Source organism: Carex rostrata, chromosome 15, assembly GCF_964058835.1.
Source record: "Carex rostrata chromosome 15, lpCarRost1.2, whole genome shotgun sequence".
In the NCBI taxonomy this organism is placed as follows: domain Eukaryota; kingdom Viridiplantae; phylum Streptophyta; class Magnoliopsida; order Poales; family Cyperaceae; genus Carex; species Carex rostrata.
In genome coordinates, this window is record NC_135932.1 from 5,711,984 (window position 1) to 5,720,829 (window position 8,846).

Below are 8,846 nucleotides of genomic sequence, written 5' to 3' on the forward strand. Positions count from 1 at the left end.
TCGAATTGATCTGAATTGAATGATTTGCATACTGGTATGGTTATAGGTTATGTCGATCTATTGTGATCTGATTTTGATTTAAAGTCACCACGAGTGGAATTGATATGTGTGTGAATGGATTTACGAAGTTAAGCACTTGGATCCAATGAATTTGCCAAGTCGGGCTGTATGCTGACTTGGATTCCCAGGATCCTAAATGGCCTTAGGTGAACGGCCCTCGATATTCCCAGTACCGGTTGGGACGAGGGAGGGTGATTATGTTATGAGATGTGTGATTGGAAATCGTGGTTGACTTGTGTAACGTCTATGGCTCGGTAGCATTTTCCTACGTGTTAATGCATTTGAACGGTCGATTGAATATGACGAATATTGGAAACGATTCTAAAGTGGATTTTCTTTACATGATTTGAACCAGACCTTAATAAACTGTTAAGCCAAGCGGTTGCAGATGGGTGTCAGATAAAGGGTCCAGCGGTTGGCCATCTGTAGGTGTCAGTAACCCTACAGATGTGGGTTTGATAAAGGTTCAGCTCGAAAGAACATCTGTAATTGCTACAAGCCCTACTGAACTGAGTTAGGAATCGAGTTAAGCCAAAATATATGTTGTGTTTGAGATTCATCTTGGAAATTCCGTAAACTGTGTTTCAGGTTGATTAACTGTTGTCAAGTAGTGGCATTCTGTTATTTATGTTTTCTTATATAACTGTTTGCATTGTTGTTGTTTGGGTTTCATTATTGAATATAGAGTTTGATTGCAAGTCCAATAATTCAAATGTGGCAAATTCGCACTGAGAATTTATTCTCACCCCCACCTTCCCCGTTATTTTACAGGTATTGGTGCGACTGATTCCGGAGAGGCACGAGAGTAGTAGGCCTTAGTAGCTTACCAGTATATGACCCTAGATATCTTTTGTTGTATAGATTTAGGGTAGGCCTCGTGGTTGGTATCCGGATGAGATACTTTTGTTGTATTATATGCTGACCAGACTGTGTACTCTGATATATATATATTAGAAACTTGTTTGAATTGCTTGTTGTTTGGTTTGAAATGTGAGTAGCCTTGTAAGCATACACGGCGTTGTATGCTTACGGCGGGGGACTGTTACGACCCGTGGCCGCGGGGTGTGACATAGGCTAATATACAATCGATTGTTCCTGAGGTTCCGTACAACCAAGTCATTTTTTAATTTTTAAAGTCCAAATGATCGATCCAAACCGTTCATCTTGTTCTCCATATTAATATGTGCTTGGAGACCAAATTTTACGTTTTTCTGAATTTTTTTACTATTTATTAAGCCACTTTGAAAACCGCTGATCCAACGGTGGCTTAACAAAACAGTAAAACCAGAAGCCACCGTTGGATCAGCGATTTTCAAAGTGGCTTAATAAATAGTAAAAAAATTCAGAAAAATATAAAATTTGGTCTCCAAGCATATATTAATATGGAGAACAAGATGAACGGTTTGGATCGATCATTTGGACTTTAAAAATTGGAAAATGACTTGGTTGTACGAGACCTCAGGAACAATCGATTGTATATTAGCCTACCTCTATATATATATATATATATATATATATATATAACAAACATAGATGTTAACGTGAAAACTTATTAATAGTTATAGTCCATTGTGCACACTACAATCCGCTCAAGCCAAAGGTCATCGATATTATTTTTTAGTTTGTTTAATTTAACAAATTAAAATAATTACATGTGTTTTAGATAATTTTTTATATATGATTTCAATTACATGTATAAAATTAGAAGAATTTTATTTTTGATACTGACAAGATATTAAAGTATTATCAATTTTTTTCTAAGTTAGTGATTTTAGATGTTTATTAACAATTTCATTGAGTCATCCACTTGAAAATAGAATTCTCTCCAGAAGAATCAGGTTTCGAATGCTTCTAGCAAGATTCGTTCTTGAATTTCATTGACTCATCCACTTGCAATGTGTTCGTTCTCCCAATGAATTGACCTTCTAACCAGTGTTGTAAAAAACGATCATTAAGACTTGATTAATCAGCTGATTAGTCATTGACAGCAACCAAATTGTTACCAATTTTTCAACTAATTAGCTAATTATTTCTGATTATTCTTAATTAATTACTTAACGGTACTTTATATGTCCGACGAACGCTGCTTCTTACTGCGCCAATAAGTTATGATGTGTTTGCAGTACAAATATTTTGTTTACAACCCAAAATTTTATTTAAATATCGTTTGCACCCTCATTACCTGACAAACTAGCTCGATCAACACTCTGTGCTACTTGTTATCCGTAAGTTCCGGTGTATGAAATGGATTTGTCTACAGTGCTATGGGTTGCATAGAGGGCTACGATGCTACAGCTCAATATTTGAGTTTTCAAAATTCTAATGGTCAATTCAAACCGTTAATCTTGTTGTCGATATTAATATATATTTGGAGACCAAATTTTACATTTTTTGGAATTTTTTTACTATTTTTTTAGATTTATTGAATATTGCTGTATTTTATGATCCAAATTTGTCTGAAAAATAACGATTTTCAATAAATTTAAAAAAATAGTAAATTGACAAACACATATTAATATGGAAAACAAGATGAACGATTCGGATCGATCGTTAGAATTTTAAAAACTCAAATATTAAACCGTAGCACCGTAACCCTCTATGCAACCCATAGCAGCGTAGCCAAATATTACTTGAGGAGCTGATTTATATATCAAAATTATGTGGCTGAACTAGGGGTGGCAACGAACCGAACCGAACCGAACTTACCTTAGGTTTGAGTTTGGTTTGAATTAATTTCGAACCGAACCTGGTTTGATTCGTTTTGAACCGAACCCATTTCGAATCGAATTAATTGCGAATTACACATTTTTCGAATCGAACCCGAATCGAATCACGAACTAAATTATTTTTTAGCAGTCCTAATTATACCGGTAGTTTATACATTCATTTTTTCTCGCGAGACAATTCACATGGCTTCCTTTTAACGGTATGAACTATGAAATGAGTGTTTTTAAGTTGAAAAATTGTTCATGAAAAAATACATCAGAGACGGCTTTCCTGGTATAAACTATGAGAGACGACCGAAGAGAGAGGAGAGACAGTCATCTAGGCCGGAGAGAGGAGTGACAGTCGGAGAGACAGCCAGTCGCCGAGAGCGTCGCCTAGATTTTAGAGCTAGAGAGAGAGTGAGTTAGGGAGAGGTGGAGAGAGAACTAGGTTATTGAGATTTGAGAGCGAGGGAGTGTCGGCTAAGTTAAATTATGACTCTCTATCTTGGATTTTAATTTCATCAGGTAAATGGACGGCCGATGTTATTATGAGATTCGAACCATAAAAATAATCGAACCCATTTCGATCGAATCATGCTAAGTTTGGGTTTGGTTTGAATTAATTCCGAACCGAACCTGATTTGATTCATTTCAATTCGAACCCATTTCGAATCGAGTTAAACTCAAATCAAACCCGAATCAAACCCGAATCGAATCACCAACCTCGAATTTTTTTGCCGGCCCTAGGCTGAACGCAGGAGGAGGCAGGACCAGGCATAGATGCTAGTAATATATTATTTTGCGACCGTCTCAATCAATATAGTACAATTATTGTCACAGAATTAATAAGATATCTTCTGTTATCTCCACCTGTCCTCTCTTTCTATCTTACACTTCAAACATGTTGGGCACGTGAGGTTTTCTTTTTGGGGGCAATTTCACGTAAACCCTTCAAAATTTAAAATTCCGTACTTTTCATCCAAAGTTCATAGGATTATATTTACTCTTCTATATTTCAAGAACTCACAAATAAATCTATTTTGTTGTTTGAAATCTAGATAAAAGAAATCATTTGTTGTAATAAGAGAGATATTAAATAGTTGAGTGGCTTGACCTTCAATTTTTACTAAAAAAAACAATATATTTTGTAATTTTTTCTATTAAAACTCGTTTTATTTATAAAATACCTATTTACTGTTTATTAAAAAAAAATAAAAAAATATGCAATATCTTTAAAAAAATGTCAATCTTCTAATTGGTCGAATTATGAAAAAAAAAATAGTTCATTTCTCTACTTTTGATGTATACACACTAATATTTAGGTATACACTTGTGTACGTGACAATAATAAAGAAATGAATCATTTGCTTTCGAAAACTGACTAACTCAATGACTAGTATTTTTTTTTTTTAAACATGCTACATATTTTATATTTTTAATAAAGAGTCAAATGAACACTATACATATTTAAAACGAGTTTAATAGAAAAAACAATAAAATTGATAAATTTGTGTGTTTTAAAATTTAAAAGGATAAATATAATATCATGAATATTAGGAGAATACGTAATATTGAAGTTTTTGTATTTATGAGTTCTTTAATTTTGTTTTTGTTTTTGCATTTATGTTCTCATGTGATTATTGGATATGTAGTCACTTATATAGTTATCGTCAAAAATTCCGATTTTTTTATTTATATTCAAAAATTAAATCAAATTACAAATAATAACCGAAGCACTGTTGAATTTCGAAAACTACCCAATCCGGTTATCCAATAACCGGATTTGGGATAAATGTCCGGTTATCCAATAACCGAACTCAACAAATATAACCGGTTATTCACTAACCGGAAAAGTTATGTTTTTTTTTTTTAAAAAAAAAAAAAAAAACAGAAATTTCGAATTTTTTTTATTTTTTATATTAAAATATTAGAAATGTTGAATATATTTCTTTGAAAATAGATGAAATACAATATAATTTGATTTATTAGAAAGACTGCAACAAATAACCCGGATCAATATTTTTCAGGCCGGATTTTTCGCGGCTGTAAGAAAAATTAATATATTTCTTTATGTGCTATTGGAAAAAAATAAAAATGCTCAGATTCTGAGTTATTGATCCCGGTCCAAAAGTCACTTCTAGGTAATCTAAAAAATATTGTGATCCATCTAGTACATTTAATTAATAAAAAGTTGTTTCTATTTTAAAAAAAAATAAAAACTTTAATTTATTTAATAATTGTTTTTCAAAAAGAATTTTCAAAATAGAAACAACTTTTTATTAATTAAATTTACTAGATGGATCACAATATTTTCTAGATTACCTAGAAGTGACTTTTGAACCGGGATCAATAACTCAGAATCTGAGTATTTTTATTTTTTTCCAATAGCACATAAAGAAATATATTAATTTTTCTTACAGCCGCGAAAAATCCGGCCTGAAAAATATTGATCCGGGTTATTTGTTGCAGTCTTTCTAATAAATCAAATTATATTGTATTTCATCTATTTTCAAAGAAATATATTCAACATTTCTAATATTTTAATATAAAAAATAAAAAAAATTCGAAATTTCTGTTTTTTAAAAAAAAAAAACACATAACTTTCCGGTTAGTGAATAACCGGTTATATTTGTTGAGTTCGGTTATTGGATAACCGGACATTTATCCCAAATCCGGTTATTGGATAACCGGATTGGGTAGTTTTCGAAACTCAACAGTGCTTCGGTTATTATTTGTAATTTGATTTAATTTTTGGATATAAATAAAAAAATCGGTCAAAAATTGCTTTTAAGTCATAAAATCGGTTCTCTATTAAAAGAGTATCTTGATTTTAAATTCAATCGTTGCAATATGTTTTTTTCTTATGATGTGTCGAAACAAAATTAAAGAACTATTTTCACTCAATAAATGTATGTGCTTGAAATTTATTTTCTTCACTATAGTTTTCCAATATCTCAAATTTGTGCTATAAACGGAAGTCTAACTCTAACGCATCACTAAATTTACTATAGATTAAGGTGTTTAGTTTCAACGTCTTAGAAAAAAAAAATAAGAATAATTATATGAATTCTCCCACTTCCATCCCTCTATCTCTTAAACAGATTTTAGAGGTGTATTTTTTTTTTTTCAATATCATCCATATTTCTCACGATCTATAAGGAATTTTGCAAATATGAAACTACGGACGTATTCTACGCAATTTTATCTTTCAAATGAGATCCATGATGACATACTTTCGGACTCATCGTCACACAAGTATTTATACCTCATCGTGCAAGTATTTATACCTATACTTTAAGTATTTATCCCCAATCGTAAACCCCGCATCTTCGCATCAACCTTCCCCAATCGTTCCTGCGTCAACCTTTCTCTAACAAAAATAGTTGACCACATAGGTATAAGTACTTCAGTGCATAGTATAAATACTTGTAATACTTGATATTAATACTTTTAAATGTCAGCAGTATCATATGTGAAAAAAACTAGGTATAAATACTTAGATGACGAGATATAAATATTTTTGTGACGATGAGGTCGAAAGTATGTCATCATGGATCTTATTTGAAAGATAAAATTGCATACAAGACGTTCGTGGTTTTAGATTCGCAAAATTTATAGATTATAAGAAATGTGAACGAGATTGAACAAATAAAATTGGAGGATAATGAGGGATGAGAGTAGAAGGATAATTATGAGGGCCCAAAAAATAAACATAACACAACTTTCCACCTTACAACATTTAAATATTAAACAAAATTAATTGTAACAATTATACTTTTCAGCTATCCGATTTGTTGAACTTCAAATAAAGTTTGTAATAATTGTTAACTTGAATTATGTAATTTTTTTTTCAATGAAAGATAAACTGAATATATATAGTACAACGTGATTTTATGATAACACTAACACAACATATTTTTGTTCATTTAAAGATGGTAACTAATTAAACTTTATGATATAAAATATTTTGAAGTAGGGATTTATTCTATGTTTAAAACTATGAAATATTGAATTATGATAACTTGTGGTAGCATAAATTTTTAAAGTTTTAATTCTTAATCAATTAAAAGATAAGATTGGAATCCTTCATGAAGTCTAAAACGAAATATAGAGATATAATTTCCGAGGTGATGCATGATTGAAAAGGAAATGTAAGTCTTAATCAATTATTTATTTATTTTTTCTTTTTTTATTATTCTCCAACTTTTTTTCTCTAATACGCTCTTATGTAAGAGGTTATGGTTTCGAAATTCATAAAATGGAGAAATCATATGTATTAATATACAAGAGTTTGAAATATGTTAGATGGCTTGACCGTCAACCCATATTTAAAAAAAAAAAACACTTTAGTTTGTAGGTTTCAATAACAATATCTGTAAAATTTAAAAATACCTATAAATTTTTGTAAGAATAAATTATCTATATAAAAAATATTTAGCTGTATGTTAAAATGTGATTAAATATCACGTGATCTATTCTATTCTATTATTATTTTTTTAATCTGTTTCGTAGTTCATCAGACCCATAATTATTGCTACCGCTACCTGTACCAATTAAGAAAGAAATAATCAGCAATATGATTTCAACGTAAAGATACGAGATCAAGGAATATTTATTAATCAGAGTGGTGCGCGGGGCGGGGGGCGCACCTATGCATTTGACTTTTTACATTTTTCTTATTGAAATAACAAATCATATAATACATAATAAATTTCTCGATATGAAACAACAAATATTATAATAATATAGAAATATAATGTAGGGTCTGATTAATTAGTATGATATTAGTGTCATTTCAGTTTATATAGAAATATAATGTAGAGTCTGATTAGTATGATATTAATGTCATTTTAGTCTATATAACACCAACGGTAAAAACTATCAAATCGGCTTTAAACAATGATTTCTGATTGATCTACTTTATTAGTTGTGTATTTACATACAAAATGTGAGAGATTTTAAGTTAATTTAATGTGTTTATTTTTCAATATTTTTAACCATTTGACATGATAATAAAACATGTGAAAAAAATAACTTTTTTGTATGCAAAAATATCACTCATAAAGTAAACCGGATTTAACGGTTTGAATGAATCGTTTGAAGTCTATCAAATAAGTTTGAGAGTTGGTGTTATATAACACCAATGTCATATATATTAACCAAACTCTATAATACATAATAAGCTACTCAATTAGTATATTTGAACCGTGACTACTTTAATAATTCGTAAACACAAAACATAATATATACAATTATTGTGAATTTGTCAGACAATTTTTCTTCTGCTCTCGATCTCTGTGTCATTTAATGTGACCAAAGTTAAATCCGAACTAATAACTCGGTTTCAAAGTTTAAATTCAAATCACTAACTCGATACTTTCTAGATCATTGAATATCTCACTTAATATATATTTTTATATTATTTAATAATAATTTCTTAAGATAGACAATTCTCCTCTATCTCTCTCTCTCTCTCACACACACAGAGTTCAAAGTTCAAGGATATTGGACACGTAAGTTCCTTGATAAGAAGAGACTTTAGATCTCTGTTCTAATGTAATCAGAGTTGCTCTACATCATTAATCAGTTCTCTATTAAAAATTAAGATATTGATTTCAAGTATAATATATAGTTGCAATTTTTACTGTTTCTTTTTATGGATTTTTTGAAACAAAATTAAAGACATGTTACCTAGCTAACATGTTATTTTTGGTTAAAGAGAAATACATTATGTAAAGGAATATGTCACGTGACACTTGAGTCAAATCACATGATAGACATGCATAACATAATGTACTGTGACAGATCTGATAACCACTATAACTAATTTTCTTTGCTATTTCAAATATGTTATTGGACACTTGAGTTCTTTCAAAAAAAAGAAACTTTAGATCTATGTTCTCATGTGATTATTGGAGATGTACTCATTTGTGTAGTTCTACATGCATTAAGAGTTACTTTTAAGTAGGATCGAGCCAGATCCCGGTTTTTTGTAGGAACCATGTATATATTAGTACTATATAGACACGGTTTCGTAATTGTATACAATGAATCGATTTTTCATACATAATGTGTGCA